Consider the following 8,434-nt stretch of genomic DNA (forward strand, 5'->3'; position numbering starts at 1 on the left):
TCCTTCAACAAATGTGCAATTTACTTTTATCATTCACATATATGCATTGCAACTGATCCCATTGATTGTACAAACTTTAACAAGTAATTGGTATTGAAAAATATAGGAATGCACTTTATGATTAAACAAGATTTATAAAGAAAGGAGGTTTTAAACCATTTACACGTGCATATAAAATCTAAATGTAATCCCTGCCTACACCTTACAAACTAAGGTCAGTGCTATTAAATGTGTAAATGTTAGAGTGCTATTGATAGCGTCTGCTGTCATGGGTCTGTCTCAGTGACGGACTGAGGCTGCTGTTGTCTTCTTCTCTGGTCAAAACAGTGTCCCCTAGCGGATGCTCAATGAATTGCACCTTATTTAAAGTATTCATTCTGTGTCTTTTATGCATTTCTTTCATTTTTAAATTATCCTGCGGGCCTGATTGAACCTTGCGCGCACGTGTGTGTGTGTGTGTGTGTGTGTGTGTGTGTGTGTGTGATGAATGGAATTCCGCATTGGTGTGCAATTGTAAAACAAGGCTGTGTGTTGAAAAAATAAATCTGAAACTGCATTTAAGGGTGGCTCAATACTGGCTGGCTATATACGGGCCGGAGTTGTAAATTGATTTCTGGCCCAAATACTTCACTCCACAACTGGCCCTCATCTGGTTTGCCAGAGTCAAGCCAGTGCCTCCTTTGCCACTCCTGGGCCGTGTTCGGCCCACATGCATGATGCCAGTGCCGACTCAAGGCCAGCTGTACCAGCTTCATGCCGAATCCGGGCCAGATGCCTTTGCTGACTGGGTAGCAACCCGCATGCGCACATAACGTTATCTGTTGCACCCCCCCCCCCCCCCCCAACACTGAAAAGAAAAACAAAACGAAAGTAAATTAGAAGAAAGTCACTCACACACCACACCACAAACACACATACAGGCACAGTGAAATCGCGTTGATCACACAGTCAACTCGTGTGCGGTGACTTTTATGGTTAAACTATTTTTCGGTACCGTTAAAATGACGCCACGGAAACGACATGCTACCGGTAACGATTGTTACCGTGAAATTCTCAGGCTTGCCGTAGTTTTCTTTTGTTTGTTTATTTGTTTTGACTGAGAAATTTCCTTGCGTCCCAAAAACTTACATTATTTGGAACTGTGCGTCCCGTGGGAAAATTATGCGTCTAGGACGCGGGACGCAGAGGTAACGAGATGGCTGAATCTCTAAACATTCTCTGAGTACTACTATTATTACCACTCCCACTAATACTACATTAATTAATTTAATACCTTCAACTTCACAATAATAATGAAAAAAAATTAAATCAACCATGATTTTAAACTATGTATTATCAATATTCATTATTCCAAACATGAGAAAGCATTCAGCAAACATAACTGGAATCGAGCAAAAGGACTCCAAATCCCAACGGCCAAACCCAAAAGTGAAGTGCAGACATTATTGACTCCAGCTGTAATGCAAATTACTTGGTTCAAACAAACATTCTAGTGCGACCGCACAAACGTGACGACTGTGCAAAAATAACTAAATAAAAGACACCACTGTTACAGAAAGGCTTTACACGCTATTTAAACTGCAGATCGCGAACGGAACGAACCGTGATTAAAACTAACTGATGTCGCTGTTTACACGTTGTACTGACTGTCAGCGACAGCCCCGCCCCTCTTAAAGCGCCAGACAAAGTTATCAACGTGGGTTTCCCTGGATGGATTTTGTTTGATTTCTTTGCGATTTTTGCGGTCCTCTGGCCCACTTTATACCTGTGGACGAAGGATTAGGGGCTCTCATCCCTCGTTGTATCCGATGACCGGCAACCCAAGGCCAAGGCCAAGGACTTGACTCCGAGGCCAAGGCCAAGGACCAAGGACTTGACTCCGAGGCCGAAGACCAAGGACCGCCCTGTGGTCCTGGAGCCGGTCCTTGGCCTCGAGGACCGGCTCGAGGAACACATCACTGATATTAGGTGTAGGATATGACTTAGTTTTATTTCCTGGCCACTTCCTCGTTCGTCAGTCAGTCAGGTTTTGTGTCAATTCACTTTTGAATCCCGTTTCTCCCAGTTTGTATAAAGAATGTGCGGAGAGGTGTGTGACTTGAACAGAGGTTTAGATATGGAGGTGTTTAATATTGACGGCTGTTTATCTCCAGCAAGCAACAGTGGCGATTGTATCGGCAGGCGCATGAAACAATTGACACGATGCTGAGAAGGCGATAAGCGGCTGTGAAATATGAACATCGGATTGGTACAAGCACACGCGGATTGATTTGTTTTCATAGGCGAGTCTAAATGTAGGCGGACCATTGTCGTTTCTGCGTTTCCACAACCAGAAAGTCCTTTACCTCTCTTTATATACCGTATGTATGCCATTTCCATTAACATAGTATAAGACGTTTTGTATGTTTTATTACACAGTTGGTCAATTTTAAATGTGCAAAAATGTGTTCGTCAAGGGGATACAGTATATTTTTATAGACTAAGCTATTGGTTTATTTGAACCCATATTGGGTTAAATTTAACCCAGCAATTTAAGGGTTTAGTCTTCAATAATGATTTCAGTTTGGATACATGTCGTATGCCGAGGAGCAAGACGACCAAGGAATATATAAGAATATATTTATGTATATATATATATATATAAAGTGCCTTCAAGAGAAATTCTGTATTAAGAATTCAAGAGCATGTCTGACGGTACAGTATCTGTCCTGTGTGTGCGCGTGTCTGTGTGTGTGTGTGTATGTGTGTGTCCGTCCCTCAGCTCTTGTGCGACTGTGTTCCAGCATAAAGAGCAGAGAGAAAGCAATCAGTGTAAGAACTGTGGCCATGCAGCGCGGTGGCCCGAGGGCACGCGTTGGGCTGAGTGACAAAAAGTTGAGAATATTGACACCATCGAATGGGAGAGGTGTTACAAGCGCGCCCCTGGGACACGACACCACTACCACCGGCTCAGGATTGACCACTGACTTGTCACCTCTGCTCTGTCCCTGAAGAAGAAAGGGGATGGGGGGGGTCACCCTAAATGCACAGTAAGAAATGTACTGCTTTATACTGTGTTACTTTGTGTGCTCATTTTCCATGGGAGGGTTTATTACGGTTGTTTTTCAGCTATATGCAATAGTATTGTAAACACACTCGGATCCAACTAATATGTTGAGACTTAGACCACGATTGCACTTACCTATTTTATTAAACTAATTACAAAGGACTAAATAAATACCTGGTACATGTTTGTGATTTTTTTTAAATTACATTATCAATTATTTAATGATTTAACAAATGTCATGTGACTTATTAACCTATTTTTTCATTTGGCAAAACAAAATCTGAGGAAAAATAATTTAAATTAGAATAGAATAAAGTTAGTACAGCCCGGTAGTCGAGTGGTTAGCACGTCGGCTTCACAGTGCAGAAGTACCGGGTTCAATTCCAGCTTCGGCCTTCCTGTGTGGAGTTTGCATGTTCTCCCCGTGCTTGCGTGGGTTTTCTCTCGGTCCTCTGGTTTCCTCCCACATTCCAAAAACATGAATGGCAGGCTGATTGAACACTCCAAATTGTCCCTAGGTGTGAATGTGAGCCTGAATGGTTGTTCGTTTCTGTGTGCCCTGCGATTGGCTGGCAACTGGTTTAGGGTGTCCCCCGCCTACTGCCCAAAGACAACTGGGATAGGCTCCAGCACCCCCCGCGACCCTAGTGAGGATAAAGCGGTTCGGGAAATGAATGAATGAATCAAGTTAAATTAAATCAACTAGGATCAACCATTGCCATATAAATCACCATGTTACGAAATTCCCCCAGATTTTATTGCCGCCATAAAACTTTAAATCACTCTCCTGCAAAATGACAAAAGTTGAGTTAGCCTACTCCTGAGTGGCGCAATTGTGGAAAAAAAACAAATGAATGTCTCTTTTAAGGGAGTTGATGTATAATGATGCCTTCAGATACAAGGAGTTTAACTTGATCATAACAGTAGTATCTCAAGTCATCCTTCCCTATTGATATGAACAGAAATGCCAATAATCTGTTCCAGCCCCACTCAAATAAAAAAATTTGTTCAGATTTTTTAAGCGCTCTATACAACAGTGTGCTTAATAAAACAGAGCCAATATAATTAAATAATGTGTAAATAATTAAACATCAGGCGGCCAGTGGTTAGCGCGTGGACCTCACAGTGCAGAGGTCGTGGGTTCGATCCCGGCTCCGGCCTTCCTGGAGTGGAGTTTGCATATTCTCTCTGGGCCTGTGTGGGTTTTCTCCGGGTACTCCGGTTTCCTCCCACATTCCAAAAACGTGCATGGCAGGCTGATTGAACAATCTAAATTGTCCCAAGGTGTGAGTGTGAGAGCGGATGGTTGTTTGTCTCTGTGTGGCCTGCGATTGGTTGGCAACCGGTTCAGGGTGTCCCCCGCCTACTGCCCGAAGACAGCTGGGATAGGCTCCAGCACCCCCCGCGACCCTTGTGAGGATAAAGCAGATCGGAAAATGGATGGATGGATAATTAAACATCATGGTTTAATGCTGCAATCCAATACATTGTGCTGCACCTTCTGGTGTTCTCGCTGTGGCCAACTGGGGGCAGTATAATACAGTCATACCGACACAAACCAAGAATTGTAGTACTACTTCTACTCACACTACTCTGAGTAATTCAGTGAGATTGAGCATTTTTCATAGAGGATAAAGAATATATGCAGGTATTGTGATGTAATCTATCAACACATGTTACACAACTGCTTGTGTTCAAATATCCATTGCTTCTAAAACCGTAACTATTGATGCTAACTGTGAGCATGGCAATGCCATTTTGCATTATTTGCTTGCATTAATCTTCCTAAGGAAAAGCTGCGGCTTTTTTATGACACAACGTGCAAATGTCTTTGTTTTTTGTTTAGTTTGACAGTAAACTTAAACTGGGAGTGACAATAAACAGCTTGAAGCTTCTTTTTAAATCCTCTCTGCCAAACAGCTGCTTCTTGTGAAGTGAGTAGAATTGACTTCACTGCCACCATCGTATTGAGCTGCTGCCTAAAATCAAAGCAGTCATTGTCCAGGTGTTGCAAAGCCACTCTGACATTTAAAAAAAAAACACCTTTTGTCCTGTGCCTCGTGCAGTGTCTCGCACATCAGCTCCTAAATCAATAGTAGCATCTTCTCTCCTGGTGTCTACTTTCTCGTGTGTCCGTTGCATCAGGAGTGTGTACATGCTATTTCTGAGCTCATAATGGCTTCTTCCCCCACATCACCTCTCTCGCCTGCTCTCAACAATAGCAGTTAATAGCAGTCCAAAGTGGGCGCGCACTTCCACCGTAGCTGAGGGCTTTCAAAAAGAGTCCATGTTTTTTTGGGGATGTGTTTACTCACAAGCTACATGCATTATGGCCCGTGCTCTCTCCGCAATTAAATCAAAGTGTTTCACATCACAGGGAGCCCCCACCCCCACCCCCCAGGCTCCAAACCACCCCTTTCAGCGGGTTGTGAATGTTGTCAATTGCAGGCAGACAAGATGTGCATTTCAATGAAGAATAGGAAATGGAACCTTTCTATGAATAACACAGACACACACACACACACACACACACATACACACGCATGCACGGGGATGCTTCAAGAAGAATAAAACACCTATTTGCATAAGGAACCAATTTCAGCTTTTAGCCCTAAATCAAATGAAAAGCATTTTTGTGTGTTAATGTATAAGTATGTACAGTGGTGGCTCTTTAACCAAGTTTTAATCCTCAAACGTCATTATTATTATTATTAATATTATTATTATCATTAACCAACACACTCGCAAACCTTGTGAGGATAGAAAATGGAGGGATGGATGGATGGATGGATGGATGAAAAAAATGAAAAAGAATTTCAAGTTATATTTGACTTTGAATTCCTTCTCAAAGCGGTAAGACTTGGTGAGCTTCCTGAAATTGAAAGCATCCGCATTAAAGCGCTTTATGATCTTGCAAATGCACACTCGCAATTATTGAATACAGTACTTATTTCAAATAATAAATGAATAAATACAACATTATGAATAATAATACAAATAATAAATAAATACATTTTAAATAATGTGTTGATTATACATTTCCCAATAGCACAAACATTAGAACATCAAAAGACATTTTTGCAGATGATTAAAAAATAAAGAACCATGTTTCAAATGCTTTAAATCGGATGGCAGTCGCCTCACCTTAATGTAGTTAATAATGATGACATTTGTCATTTTTACAATGCTGATTGTAAATTAATAAATGTTCATCATAAGAAATATAATAATGTTTTAATTGTTCTTCAAAAAATCCAATCTAATATATTCTATCTAATAATGTGATATTTTTAATGAATTGTGAGTTTGAAATAAACACCCGAATTTAAGTGAATAGTCTTTTTTTTTTTAAATGCATCATGTTACTTTTTTATCGTGATTTTGTTGTCTGTTTTGATCAATGGAACGTATTTTTGGCCACGGAAAGGATTGACCGTGGTACAACACGGTGACCTTGTGGTATGCATGTCTGCCTCACAACTTTGGGGTTCTCGGGTTGAGTCTTACCTCAGTCCTTTGTGGGGGTTTCCATGTGCTCCCCATGGGTTTTCTTCGGGTACTCTGACTTCTTCCAAGTTTACGATGGACCCCGCTTCCCAAAGTCAGCAGGGATAGGTTCCAGGTCACCTGAAACCCAGATGAGGACTAGCGCCATCGAAAATGAATGAATTGAGCAAAGCATCATTGTTGCCCTGGCAACATCTGAACTCCAGACACCATTTATCTCATCGGCCGATGTAAATGTCACCCCAAAAAAAGTGTACTATTATTATTAGTAGTATGATTATTGCGGCTACTACTGTATATTCTGAGCATACTGAGCAGCTTTTTGTGTGGCTTGCAGACATGCAGTCAGTCAAGTTAATGTTAAAGGTCAAACACAGTGTAGCTCACACGAGACAATCCCAGTGAGAGCAGACATGATGTCATTAAACTTTCATGACAACTGAGAGGTGACAACTCTCAGCCGTTATTGACTCCGCACGACCCCAACACACGTAGGTGTGCACACACACCTACACGCACACACAGACCTACACGCGCGCACAAACACACACACACACGTACTGCATATATTTAAGATATTGTAGGTACCCCTCAACTGTACTGCTAACCAATGAATTTTAAATACAGTGACTGCTCATGATGAAGCAACATGTGGCTCAGTGGTTATTTGTTTTGTGTATAGTATAATGAGAACGTACTTGGTATGCAGGATCCAATGCTTGGATGATGCCGTATAATAAATAGTTCTAAATCTCCTCCATTTTCGGTGGAGTTATATTCTTTGCCACTAGATGTTGGCACACAGCTTACTCTGTGTGAATTGGGGGGGGGGGGGGGGGGGGGGACAGAAGAGGAATTTAGAAGAAGAAAGAAACCCCAATCATTTTTATTGAAAACTATTTAATGTCATCCTCTGTAATCCTGCTTTTCATTGCTACGGTAAGCAACGGCAACACGTTAATTTTATCATCTTTGAGCATGACTATAGATGGCTATTGTGAGATGATAAGTTTGTTGGGAAAACACGGGACTGTTTATACAAGTACTGTAAATACCGAGGGATTGGTACGCTGTTAGACTGTACTGCACAATATTTTTGGGGTTGTTTTTGCTCTCGCTTAATAAATGATATGAATTTAAATGTGTTTGTAATATTGTGTGTTAAAGACTTTGAAATTAAGTGCAATAAATGCTATTAAAAATGCTATTGTCTTTGGAGTAGTTCTCGATACGGTATTTCTATATCACGGATTTCACGTATTGCAGGGATGGTCCCAAAATGGCCGTGTAGTTGACATTTTTTAATTTTCTATCATAATGATGGTGGGGGGAGGGGCATGTTTTACTTGTGACTTCTAGTTGCTGTATGTTTTAGAAAAAAAAACGTCTAAATTACAAATGACTTTCCAGAGTGTCATCCGAGCAAACATTACATGTGTGTTGTCGATGGCAAGCAGCGCAGGTTGTGTGAAAAATGTCCAACGCGAGCTTTTGTGTTTGCCGCGGGCTCCGGCAGGTCCCATAGGAGCGTCTGCGTTTATTGTGCTGCAAAAAAAGCCAATTACAATGTTAATGTGTCACAGCGGGCGCCTGAACCCCGAGGAACGCGTCCAACGCTTGATGGAGAGGGCTCGAGTCAACGCGGGGTTAACAGCAAAACGGCGTCTGGGGAGCGCTTGGCCATAGCATAACACTACACAATAGTAAACACGCACACATATGCTTGATACATTCAGGTATTGCTGCATGGAAAGAATATATCAGAGTCAGAATCAAATACTACAATTAATAAGAAAAACGGTATCTAGGCTAAGACGAAAAAATGGGATGATAATAATAAAAATAGACAGCCAATGATACAACACAATTTGATTGATGAGT

Source organism: Hippocampus guttulatus, chromosome 8, assembly GCF_054856545.1.
Source record: "Hippocampus guttulatus isolate MCC_2025c chromosome 8, RoL_Hgut_1.0, whole genome shotgun sequence".
Lineage (NCBI taxonomy): Eukaryota > Metazoa > Chordata > Actinopteri > Syngnathiformes > Syngnathidae > Hippocampus > Hippocampus guttulatus.